Here is a 14572-nt window from a genome sequence, read left to right on the forward strand (position 1 = left end):
TACAGCTGTGACAAGAAGTGTGAGTAAAGAACTTGAACTGCACCCTTGAAGTAGTCTCTGTTATTTCAGCTGCATAGACATTCACAAGCACCAACTGTGCCCCGGGGCATTGCTCCACCTGTGGGGAGCAGTACCACCATTGCTGCCATAACATCATCCCGGAGGCCTCACACAGCAGCGGCGGCCTAATAGCCGCATACCACAGGTGGCGTCACGAACACAACCTTTATTCAGCAAGCCACATATTCTACTGACACCCACCAGGGCCACGGAGCCGGGCCCAGCCACCACTGACTACCACCGGACTAGTCCGGCCCGGCACCGGGTGTCCCACAGCCCTGGGGTGGGCGAGTCAAACGCCCAGACAGTGCATGAAAATAATGGTGGTCACATAAAATAGTGAACGTGTGAGGAGTACTTTGTTATATACTGTACATCAATTCACTTATCTGGAAGGTGGAGGAACGCACGGTCTCTAACATCCACCAGCTCCTTCATGTCATCATGGAGGATGGAAGAGGATCCAGTAGCTCCTGTGAAGCTCTAGTGAACTCCATGCCCAAGAGAGTTATGGCAGTGCTTGAATATAATGGTGGCCACACAAAATATTGAGACTTTAGGCACAATTTGGCCATTCTCACATAAGGGTGTACTCACTTATGTTGTAATGCCTTTGTTGAGTTATTTAGAGGGCACTGTTATACAAGCGGTACACTGACTACTGCACATTGTATCAGCGGATTATACTGTATCTTCACTGTTGTCCCATGAAAAGATAAGAAAATATTTTTAAAAGTGTAAGGAGTACTTTTACATATACTGTACATATCCGCAATCCACTTATATCTTTATGTAGCAGCCTCTCTATTTAGGAGAATTACTGACCATTGCCACATTTTTAATCAGGTTTTATATGTTGTGCATATAATTAGATCCTTTATTCTTTCACTAGTTGCCTCACAGTGATTACGACGCAAACTATGGGATTTTTATATATTTTTAAAAGGATATTCTAAAAATGTGAATCATTTAATTGGCTTCATAAACGTCTACAATGAATATTCCGGTGCCATATATAAGCTTTGTTGCACAATTTCTCCAATGTTGTGAATTCCCATTGGCTGCAATGAGCAATGATCTCATAACCAGGTTTCCAGTGACATCATAGAACGTAGAATGTTAGGATCATGAATGCTCCATTACATTAGACATCAGCGTCGCGAAGAAAACCTGTGCAGACGTCCTCAGGAGCGCCTCCAAGCAACACCAAGGACAATATACCATGGTATACCATACGCTATATGCTGACTATATAGTGGTAGATATCGGGGCTGCAGCACATACAAGACGTCACAGTGCAGCTATAGATGGTGACTATATAGTGGTAGATATCGGGGCTGCAGCACATACAAGAGGTCACAGTGCAGTTATAGATGGTGACTTACTGCTGACGATCTTTCGGATGGAGTTGTTCACCTTTTCTGTGTTTTCCGTCTGGCCCAGACCGACATGACGACTTCTTCCAGCCACAACTCATCTACAGAAATTACAACAAAGACACATGTCACTCCTCACACTACCCCCGAACCCCATCTAACCCCAACCTGCACAAACTCCGCCTCCTGCAGTCACCCCAATACTGAGCCGCTGCTGCCGTGTGTGTCCCTATTACTGCACCTGCTGTATGCACAAAAACCATGCTCCTCTTACTGCCACACATAGTAATGCCACCACTGTGCCCCCCACATAATAATGCCACCACTGTGCCCCCACATAATAATGCCACCACTGTGCCCCCACATAATAATGCCACCACTGTGCCCCCACATAATGCCACCACTGTGCCCCCACATAATAATGCCACCACTGTGCCACCACATAATAATGCCACCACTGTGCCCCCACATAATAATGCCACCACTGTGCCCCCACATAATAATGCCACCACTGTGCCCCCACATAATGCCACCACTGTGCCCCCACATAATAATGCCACCACTGTGCCCCCACATAATAATGCCACCACTGTGCCCCCACATAATAATGCCACCACTGTGCCCCAACATAATGCCACCACTGTGCCCCCACATAATAATGCCACCACTGTGCCCCCACATAATGCCACCACTGTGCCCCCACATAGTAATGCCACCACTGTGCCCCCACATAATAATGCCACCACTGTGCCCCCACATAATAATGCCACCACTGTGCCCCCACATAGTAATGCCACCACTGTGCCCCCACATAGTAATGCCACCACTGTGCCCCCACATAATAATGCCACCACTGTGCCCCCACATAATAATGCCACCACTGTGCCCCCACATAGTAATGCCACCACTGTGCCCCCACATAATAATGCCACCACTGTGCCCCCACATAATAATGCCACCACTGTGCCCCCACATAGTAATGCCACCACTGTGCCCCCACATAGTAATGTCACCACTGTGCCCCCACATAATAATGCCACCACTGTGCCCCCACATGGTAATGCCACCACTGTGCCCACACATAGTAATGCCACCACTGTGCCCCCACATAGTAATGCCACCACTGTGCCCCCACATAGTAATGCCACCACTGTGCCCCCACATAATAATGCCACCACTGTGCCCCCACATAATAATGCCACCACTGTGCCCCCACATAGTAATGCCACCACTGTGCCCCCACATAGTAATGCCACCACTGTGCCCCCACATAATAATGCCACCACTGTGCCCCCACATAATAATGCCACCACTGTGCCCCCACATAGTAATGCCACCACTGTGCCCCCACATAATAATGCCACCACTGTGCCCCCACATAATAATGCCACCACTGTGCCCCCACATAGTAATGCCAACACTGTGCCCCCACATAGTAATGTCACCACTGTGCCCCCCACATAATAATGCCACCACTGTGCCCCCACATAGTAATGCCACCACTGTGCCCACACATAGTAATGCCACCACTGTGCCCCCACATAGTAATGCCACCACTGTGCCCCCACATAGTAATGCCACCACTGTGCCCCCACATAATAATGCCACCACTGTGCCCCCACATAGTAATGCCACCACTATGCCCCCACATAGTAATGCCACCACTGTGCCCCCACATAGTAATGCCACCACTGTGCCCCCACATAATAATGCCACCACTGTGCCCCCACATAGTAATGCCACCACTGTGCCTCCACATAATAATGCCACCACTGTGCCTCCACATAGTAATGCTACCACTGTGCTCCCCACATAGTAATGCCACCACTGTGCCCCCACATAGTAATGCCACCACTGTGCCCCCACATAGTAATGCCACCACTGTGCCCCCACATAGTAATGCCACCACTGTGCCCCCACATAGTAATGCCACCACTGTGCCTCCAAATAATAATGCCCCCACTGTGCCCCCACATAATAACGCCACCACTGTGCCCCCACATAATAATGCCCCCACTGTGCCTCCACATAATAATGCTACCACTGTGCCCCCACATAATAATGCCACCACTGTGCCCCCCACATAGTAATGCCACCACTGTGCCCCAACATAGTAATGCCACCACTGTGCCCCCACATAATGCCACCACTGTGCCCCCCACATAATAATGCGCCCACTGTGCCCCCACATAATAATGCCACCACTGTGCCCCACATAGTAATGCCACCACTGTGCCCCCACATAATAATGCCACCACTGTACCCCCACATAATAATGCCACCACTGTGCCCCCACATAATACCACCACTGTGCCTCCACATAATAATGCCCCCACTCTGCCCCCACATAATAATGCCACCACTGTGCCCCCACATAATGCCACCACTGTGCCCCCACATAATAATGCCACCACTGTGCCCCCACATAATAATGCCACCACTGTGCCCCCACATAGTAATGCCACCACTGTGCCCCCACATAGTAATGCCACCACTGTGCCTCCACATAGTAATGCCACCACTGTGCCTCCACATAATAATGCCCCCACTGTGCCTCCACATAATAATGCCACCACTGTGCCCCCACATAATAATGCCACCACTGTGCCTCCACATAATAATGCCCCCACTGTGCCCCCACATAATAATGCCACCACTGTGCCACCACATAATAATGCCACCACTGTGCCCCCACATAATAATGCCCCCACTGTGCCTCTACAAAATAATGCCACCACTGTGCCCCCACATAATAATGCCACCACTGTGCCCCCCCCATAGTAATGCCACCACTGTGCCCCAACATAATAATGCCACCACTGTGCCTCCACATAGTAATGCCACCACTGTGCCCCAACATAATGCCACCACTGTGCCCCCACATAGTAATGCCACCACTGTGCCTCCACATAGTAATGCCACCACTGTGCCCCCACATAGTAATGCAACCACTGTGCCCCAACATAATAATGCCACCACTGTGCCCCCACATAGTAATGCCACCAATGTGCCTCCACATAGTAATGCCACCACTGTGCCCCCACATAATAATGCCACCACTGTGCCCCCCACATAGTAATGCCACCACTGTGCCCCAACATAATAATGCCACCACTGTGCCCCCACATAGTAATGCCACCACTGTGCCTCCACATAGTAATGCCACCACTGTGCCTCCACATAATAATGCCACCACTGTGCCCCCACATAGTAATGCCACCACTGTGCCTCCACATAATAATGCCCCCACTGTGCCCCCACATAATGCCACCACTGTGCCCCCACATAATAATGCCACCACTGTGCCCCCACATAATATTGCCCCCACTGTGCCTCCACATAATAATGCCACCACTGTGCCCCCACATAATAATGCCACCACTGTGCCCCCCACATAATAATGCCACCACTGTGCCCCCACATAATAATGCCCCCACTGTGCCTCCACATAATAATGCCACCACTGTGCCCCCACATAATAATGCCACCACTGTGCCACCCACATAATAATGCCACCACTGTGCCCCCACATAATAATGCCACCACTGTGCCTCCAAATAATAATGCCCCCACTGTGCCCCCACATAATAACGCCACCACTGTGCCCCCACATAATAATGCCCCCACTGTGCCTCCACATAATAATGCCACCACTGTGCCCCCACATAATAATGCCACCACTGTGCCCCCCACATAGTAATGCCACCACTGTGCCCCAACATAGTAATGCCACCACTGTGCCCCCACATAATGCCACCACTGTGCCTCCACATAGTAATGCCCCCACTGTGCCCCCACATAGTAATGCCACCACTGTGCCCCCACATAATGCCACCACTGTGCCTCCACATAATAATGCCACCACTGTGCCCCCCACATAATAATGCCACCACTGTGCCTCCACATGCCACCACTGTGCCCCCACATAATAATGCCACCACTGTACCCCCCACATAATAATGCCCCCACTGTGCCCCACACATAATAATGCCCCCACTGTGCCCCCCACATAATGCCCCCACTGTGCCCCCACATAATGCCACCACTGTGCCCCCCACATAATAATGCCCCCACTGTGCCCCCCACATAAAAATGCCCCCACTGTGCCCCCCACATAATAATGCCCCCACTGTGCCCCTACATAATAATGCCACCACTGTGCCCCCACATAATAATGCCACCACTGTGCCCCCACATAATAATGCCACCACTGTGCCCCCACATAATAATGCCACCACTGTGCCCCCACATAGTAATGCCACCACTGTGCCCCCACATATTAATGCCACCACTGTGCCCCCCACATAATAATGCCACCACTGTGCCCCCCACATAATAAAGCCACCACTGTGCCCCCACATAATAATGCCACCACTGTGCCCCCACATAATAATGCCACCACTGTGCCCCCACATAATAATGCCACCACTGTGCCCCCACATAATGCCATCAATGTGCCCCCACATAATAATGCCATCACTGTGCCCCCACATAATAATGCCACCACTGTGCCCCCACATAATAATGCCACCACTGTGCCCCCACATAATAATGCCACCACTGTGCCCCCACATAATAATGCCACCACTGTGCCCCCACATAATGCCACCACTGTGCCCCCACATAGTAATGCCACCACTGTGCCCCCACATAGTAATGCCACCACTGTGCCCCCACATAATAATGCCACCACTGTGCCCCCACATAATAATGCCACCACTGTGCCCCCACATAGTAATGCCACCACTGTGCCCCCACATAGTAATGCCACCACTGTGCCCCCACATAATAATGCCACCACTGTGCCCCCACATAATAATGCCACCACTGTGCCCCCACATAGTAATGCCACCACTGTGCCCCCACATAATAATGCCCCCACTGTGCCTCTACAAAATAATGCCACCACTGTGCCCCCACATAATAATGCCACCACTGTGCCCCCCATAGTAATGCCACCACTGTGCCCCAACATAATAATGCCACCACTGTGCCTCCACATAGTAATGCCACCACTGTGCCCCAACATAATGCCACCACTGTGCCCCCACATAGTAATGCCACCACTGTGCCTCCACATAGTAATGCCACCACTGTGCCCCCACATAGTAATGCAACCACTGTGCCCCAACATAATAATGCCACCACTGTGCCCCCACATAGTAATGCCACCAATGTGCCTCCACATAGTAATGCCACCACTGTGCCCCCACATAATAATGCCACCACTGTGCCCCCCACATAGTAATGCCACCACTGTGCCCCAACATAATAATGCCACCACTGTGCCCCCACATAGTAATGCCACCACTGTGCCTCCACATAGTAATGCCACCACTGTGCCTCCACATAATAATGCCACCACTGTGCCCCCACATAGTAATGCCACCACTGTGCCTCCACATAATAATGCCCCCACTGTGCCCCCACATAATGCCACCACTGTGCCCCCACATAATAATGCCACCACTGTGCCCCCACATAATATTGCCCCCACTGTGCCTCCACATAATAATGCCACCACTGTGCCCCCACATAATAATGCCACCACTGTGCCCCCCACATAATAATGCCACCACTGTGCCCCCACATAATAATGCCCCCACTGTGCCTCCACATAATAATGCCACCACTGTGCCCCCACATAATAATGCCACCACTGTGCCACCCACATAATAATGCCACCACTGTGCCCCCACATAATAATGCCACCACTGTGCCTCCAAATAATAATGCCCCCACTGTGCCCCCACATAATAACGCCACCACTGTGCCCCCACATAATAATGCCCCCACTGTGCCTCCACATAATAATGCCACCACTGTGCCCCCACATAATAATGCCACCACTGTGCCCCCCACATAGTAATGCCACCACTGTGCCCCAACATAGTAATGCCACCACTGTGCCCCCACATAATGCCACCACTGTGCCTCCACATAGTAATGCCCCCACTGTGCCCCCACATAGTAATGCCACCACTGTGCCCCCACATAATGCCACCACTGTGCCTCCACATAATAATGCCACCACTGTGCCCCCCACATAATAATGCCACCACTGTGCCTCCACATGCCACCACTGTGCCCCCACATAATAATGCCACCACTGTACCCCCCACATAATAATGCCCCCACTGTGCCCCACACATAATAATGCCCCCACTGTGCCCCCCACATAATGCCCCCACTGTGCCCCCACATAATGCCACCACTGTGCCCCCCACATAATAATGCCCCCACTGTGCCCCCCACATAAAAATGCCCCCACTGTGCCCCCCACATAATAATGCCCCCACTGTGCCCCTACATAATAATGCCACCACTGTGCCCCCACATAATAATGCCACCACTGTGCCCCCACATAATAATGCCACCACTGTGCCCCCACATAATAATGCCACCACTGTGCCCCCACATAATAATGCCACCACTGTGCCCCCACATAGTAATGCCACCACTGTGCCCCCACATATTAATGCCACCACTGTGCCCCCCACATAATAATGCCACCACTGTGCCCCCCACATAATAAAGCCACCACTGTGCCCCCACATAATAATGCCACCACTGTGCCCCCATATAATAATGCCACCACTGTGCCCCCACATAATAATGCCACCACTGTGCCCCCACATAATGCCACCAATGTGCCCCCACATAATAATGCCATCACTGTGCCCCCACATAATAATGCCACCACTGTGCCCCCACATAATAATGCCACCACTGTGCCCCCACATAATAATGCCACCACTGTGCCCCCACATAATAATGCCACCACTGTGCCCCCACATAGTAATAACACCACTGTGCCCCCCACATAGTAATGACACCACTGTGCCCCCCACATAGTAATGACACCACTGTGCCCCCACATAGTAATGACACCACTGTGCCCCCACATAATAATGCCACCACTGTGCCCCCCACATAATAATGCCACCACTGTGCCCCCCACATAACAATGCCACCACTGTGCCCCCCACATAATAATGCCACTACTGTGCCCCCACATAGTAATACCACCACTGTGCCCCCCACATAGTAATACCACCACTGTGCCCCCCCACATAATAATACCACCACTGTGCCCCCACATAATGCCACCACTGTGCCCCCCACATAATAATGCCACCACTGTGCCCCCACATAGTAATAACACAACTGTGCCCCCCACATAGTAATGACACCACTGTGCCCCCCACATAATAATGCCACCACTGTGCCCCCACATAGAAATACGACCACTGTGCCCCCACATAATGCCACCACTGTGCCCCCCACATAATAATGTCACCACTGTGCCCCCCACATAATAATGCCACCACTGTGCCCCACATAATGCCACCACTGTGCCCCCCACATAATAATGCCACCACTGTGCCCCCACATAATGCCACCACTGTGCCCCCCACATAATAATGCCACCACTGTGCCCCCCACATAATAATGTCACCACTGTGCCCCCACATAATAATGCCACCACTGTGCCCCCACATAATAATGTCACCACTAGAGTTGAGCGCGGTTCGTGGTTCTCCAGTTCGCGGCTCGAGTGATTTTGGGGGCTGTTCTAGATCGAACTAGAACTCGAGCTTTTTTGCAAAAGCTCGATAGTTCTAGATACGTTCGAGAACGGTTCTAGCAGCAAAAAGCAGGGCTTTTTACAGCTACAGTGTGCAGGAGCCATCGCTGGCAGCCTGCCACAAGCTGGTAACCAAGATAAACATCGGGTATCCAAGCAAAGCGCTTTGGTTAGTAACCCGATGTTTATCCTAGTTACGTGCAGGAAGCCCACACTTCCCCGCTCAGCTCGCTCCGCCCCCTCCTGCCCGCGGCATGTACACACGTACACACACACACACACACACACACACACACTGCACTCTGCACACATGGTCCCGCTCGGCTTACCTGCGGTGATGAAGTCCCGCCATCCCGACCTCAGCGCTGTCACTGTCCTCCATGGCCGCCGCTTGTCACATCACCTTCTCTCGCTTCCGACCCGAGACTGATTAGCGGTGACGTCACGGGCCTCTCGCGATACTTGGCTGTGAAGGCGGCGGTCATTGAACTCAGTGACAGGTGCTGTCGGCAGTGCAGGAGATCAGCGCAGGTAATGTACCTCGCTGACAGCAGCACTTGTCATCCCCTGCAGTGACCTGGGCTGACCCATTGATGTTAGCTCAGGTCACTGCACTGCTCTCCCAGCCAATGGGGAACATCCTGCTCTTCATTGACTGGGACAGTGTGGATCGTCATGGCAACCCCTTGGATTACACCAGACCTGGATTTGTTTTTCTTTCTAATAAATTGGTTAAAGAGGGAATGTTTTGGGGAGTGTTTTTCAAATAAAAATGTGTTTGTCGTCTATTTTTTTTATTACTGACTGGGTTGGTGATGTCGGGTATCTGATAGACGCCTGACCTCACCAACCCCAGGGCTTGATGCCAGGTGACATTACACATCTGGTATTAACCCCATATATTACCCCGTTTGCCACCGCACCAGGGCGCGGGATGAGCTGGGGCGAAGCACCAGGATTGGCGCATCTAATGGATGCGCCACTTCTGGGGCGGCTGCGGCCTGCTATTTTTAGGCTGGGGAGAGTCCAATAACCATGGACCTCCCTAGTCTGAGAATATCAGGCCCCAGCTGTCTGCTTTACCTTGGCTGGTGATCCAATTTTGGGGGGACCCCTACGTGTTTTTTTAATTATTTATTTAATTTAAAATAACAGCGTGGGGTGCCCTCAGTTTTGGATTACCAGCCAAGGTGAGGTTGCCAGCTATGGTCTGCAGGCTGCAGCCGTATGCTTTACCCTAGCTGGCTACAAAACTAGGGGGAACCCTACGTCATTTTTTTTTTTTCATTTTTTTGGCTAAATACAAAGCTAAGCACCCCTTAGTGCCACATGAAAGGCACCAAAGGGTGCAAAATTACAAAATGCAGGAGAGTGGGACATTATGTGTCTTTCTGCCATTATAATGACAGAAAAGACTGATATGAAGTGCACAAGCACAAGAAAATCACCAGAGCGCTCTACGCTGTGAAAAGCAGTAGAAAATGGCACTGGAGTGAACATGTGACCGCCTCATGTAGGTTGAAGCTATGGATCCTGGGTAAATTTATGCATTTACCCTCATTCAGTTTTTTTGCAGTACACAAAAAAAACGGAAGGCACACGGATGACAAACAGATGACATACGGACCGTCTACGGAACGGAAACGGATGCCACACGGATGCACCCGTGAAAAAAAACGGACTGTTTTTTGCAGACCGCAAAAATGGATTGGTCGTGTTAATGTAGCCTTATTCTGATCTGCCGTTTATAAACAGCAGGCAGAAATAAGTGAATAGCGCCCCCCAGCGTCAGAAAATCTCCGGGGTTTCAGGGCTAGCTGAGACCCTGGAGATCATGATTCAGGACGGTTTTTCCGGTCCCCGCTCACGTGATCACAGGTATACACCGTACACCGATGATCACGTTACAGTAAATGACAGCGCCGGTAAAAAATTATTTATCTCCCATCTGGCATGAACAAACACTTCTCCACTTCTTCTCCACTTCTTCTCCACTTTTTCCTCCACTTTTTCTCCATTTTTTCTCCACTTTTTCTCCACCTTTTCTCCACTTTTTCTACATTTTTTTCTCCACTTTTTCTCCACTTTTTCTCCACTTTTTCTCCATTTTTTCTCCACTTTTTCTCCACTTTTTCTCCATTTTCTCTCCACTTTTTCTCCATTTTTTCTCCACTTCTTCTCCACTTTTTCTCCACCTTTTCTCCACTTTTTCTCCATTTTTTCTCCACTTTTTCTACATTTTTTCTCCACTTTTTCTCCACTTTTTCTCCACTTTTTCTACATTTTTTCTCCACTTTTTCTCCACCTTTTCTACATTTTTTCTCCACTTTTTCTACATTTTTTTCTCCACTTTTTCTACATTTTTTCTCCACTTTTTCTACATTTTTTCTCCACTTTTTCTCCACTTTTTTTCAACTTTTTTCCATTTTTTCTCCACTTTTTCTCCATTTTTTCTCCACTTTTTCTCCACTTTTTCTCCACTTCTCCACTTTTTCTCCACCTTTTCTCCACTTTTTCTACATTTTTTCTCCACTTTTTCTCCATTTTTTTCTCCACTTTTTCTCCACTTTTTCTACATTTTTTCTCCACTTTTTCTACATTTTTTTCTCCACTTTTTCTCCACTTCTCCACTTTTTCTCCACCTTTTCTCCACCTTTTCTCCACTTTTTCTCCACTTTTTCTCCATTTTTCTTTACTTTTTCTCCACTTTTTCTTAACTTTTTTCTCCACTTTTTCTCCATTTTTTCTTTACTTTTTCTCCACTTTTTCTCCACTTTTTCTCCACTCTTTCTCCACTTCTTCTCCACTTCTTCTCCATTTTTTCTCCACTTTTTCTACATTTTTTCTCCACTTTTTCTCCACCTTTTCTCCACTTTTTCTACATTTTTTCTCCACTTTTTCTACATTTTTTTCTCCACTTTTTCTACATTTTTTCTCCACTTTTTCTACATGTTTTCTCCACTTTTTCTCCACTTTTTTTCAACTTTTTTCCATTTTTTCTCCACTTTTTCTCCACTTTTTCTAGACTTTTTCTCCATTTTTTTCTCCACTTTTTCTCCACTTTTTCTCCACTTCTTCTCCACTTTTTCTCCACCTTTTCTCCACTTTTTCTACATTTTTTCTCCACTTTTTCTACATTTTTTCTCCACTTTTTCTCCACTTTTTTCAACTTTTTTCCATTTTTTCTCCACTTTTTCTCCACTTTTTCTCCACTTTTTCTCCATTTTTTTCTCCATTTTTTTCTCCACTTTTTCTCCACTTTTTCTCCACTTCTCCACTTTTTCTCCACCTTTTCTCCACTTTTTCTACATTTTTTCTCCACTTTTTCTACATTTTTTTCTCCACTTTTTCTCCACTTCTTCTCCACTTTTTCTCCACCTTTTCTCCACCTTTTCTCCACTTTTTCTCCATTTTTCTTTACTTTTTCTCCACTTTTTCTCCACTTTTTCTCCACTTTTTCTCCACTCTTTCTCCACTTCTTCTCCACTTCTTCTCCATTTTTTCTCCACTTTTTCTCCACTTTTTGCTCCACTTATTCTCCACTTTTTCTCCACTTTTTCTCCACTTTTTCTCCACTTCTTCTACACTTCTCCACTTTTTCTCCACTTTTTCTACATTTTTTCTCCACTTTTTCTACATTTTTTTCTCCACTTTTTCTCCACTTCTTCTCCACTTTTTCTCCACCTTTTCTCCACTTTTTTTCCATTTTTTCTCTACTTTTTCTCCACTTTTTCTCCATTTTTTTCTCCATTTTTTTCTCCATTTTTTTCTCTACTTTTTCTCCACTTTTTCTCCATTTTTTTCTCCATTTTTTTCTCCATTTTTTTCTCTACTTTTTCTCCACTTTTTCTCCACTTTTTCTCCATTTTTTCCTCCACTTTTTCTCCACTTTTTCTCCATGTTTTCTCCACTTTTTCTCCACTTTTTTTCAACTTTTTTCCATTTTTTCTCCACTTTTTCTCCACTTTTTCTAGACTTTTTCTCCATTTTTTTCTCCACTTTTTCTCCACTTTTTCTCCACTTCTTCTCCACTTTTTCTCCACCTTTTCTCCACTTTTTCTACATTTTTTCTCCACTTTTTCTACATTTTTTCTCCACTTTTTCTCCACTTTTTTCAACTTTTTTCCATTTTTTCTCCACTTTTTCTCCACTTTTTCTCCACTTTTTCTCCATTTTTTTCTCCATTTTTTTCTCCACTTTTTCTCCACTTTTTCTCCACTTCTCCACTTTTTCTCCACCTTTTCTCCACTTTTTCTACATTTTTTCTCCACTTTTTCTACATTTTTTTCTCCACTTTTTCTCCACCTTTTCTCCACCTTTTCTCCACCTTTTCTCCACTTTTTCTCCATTTTTCTTTACTTTTTCTCCACTTTTTCTCCACTTTTTCTCCACTCTTTCTCCACTTCTTCTCCACTTCTTCTCCACTTCTTCTCCATTTTTTCTCCACTTTTTCTCCACTTTTTGCTCCACTTATTCTCCACTTTTTCTCCACTTTTTCTCCACTTTTTCTCCACTTCTTCTACACTTCTCCACTTTTTCTCCACTTTTTCTACATTTTTTCTCCACTTTTTCTACATTTTTTTCTCCACTTTTTCTCCACTTCTTCTCCACTTTTTCTCCACCTTTTCTCCACTTTTTTTCCATTTTTTCTCTACTTTTTCTCCACTTTTTCTCCATTTTTTTCTCCATTTTTTTCTCCATTTTTTTCTCTACTTTTTCTCCACTTTTTCTCCACTTTTTCTCCATTTTTTCCTCCACTTTTTCTCCACTTTTTCTCCACTTTTTCTCCACTTTTTCTCCACTTTTTCTCCACTTCTTCTCCATTTTTTCTCCACTTTTTCTCCACTTTTTCTCCACCTTTTCTCCACCTTTTCTCCACTTTTTCTCCACCTTTTCTCCATTTTTTTCTCCATTTCTTCTCCATTTCTTCTCCACTTTTTCTCCACTTTTTCTCCGTTCTTTTTCTATGGTCGGTCTACCCATTAGCTCTGCCATGCATAGTGTAGCTCTACACCTACTGCACATGTTACTTTATGATTGACATCTCTTTCGTACCAGAGCTGTCTAAGCCTACTCTGACCCCATATTTGTCATTACTATATTGTCCTTGTCACCTTGCCACCGCACCAGGGCGCGGGATGAGCTGGGGCGAAGCACCAGGATTGGCGCATCTAATGGATGCGCCACTTCTGGGGCGGCTGCGGCCTGCTATTTTTAGGCTGGGGAGAGTCCAATAACCATGGACCTCCCTAGTCTGAGAATATCAGGCCCCAGCTGTCTGCTTTACCTTGGCTGGTGATCCAATTTTGGGGGGACCCCTACGTGTTTTTTTAATTATTTATTTAATTTAAAATAACAGCGTGGGGTGCCCTCAGTTTTGGATTACCAGCCAAGGTGAGGTTGCCAGCTATGGTCTGCAGGCTGCAGCCGTATGCTTTACCCTAGCTGGCTACAAAACTAGGGGGAACCCTACGTCATTTTTTTTTTTTTCATTTTTTTGGCTAAATACAAAGCTAAGCACCCCTTAGTGCCACATGAAAGGCACCAA

General features: G+C 47.4%; 1 protein-coding gene across 1 annotated transcript in view; it reads left to right on the plus strand.

Moving 5' to 3' along the window:
- The first annotated feature begins 1224 nt into the window (after positions 1-1224).
- The window catches only part of LOC142249063 (speriolin-like protein), a 29727-nt gene continuing 16379 nt past the window's right edge, over positions 1225-14572 (plus strand). Inside the window, exon 1 of the mRNA XM_075320647.1 lies at positions 1225-1285. The gene's annotated coding sequence lies outside the window, so the exon portion shown is untranslated. The remainder of the gene's footprint in view (positions 1286-14572) is intronic.

Source organism: Anomaloglossus baeobatrachus, chromosome 8, assembly GCF_048569485.1.
Source record: "Anomaloglossus baeobatrachus isolate aAnoBae1 chromosome 8, aAnoBae1.hap1, whole genome shotgun sequence".
Classification (NCBI taxonomy): domain Eukaryota; kingdom Metazoa; phylum Chordata; class Amphibia; order Anura; family Aromobatidae; genus Anomaloglossus; species Anomaloglossus baeobatrachus.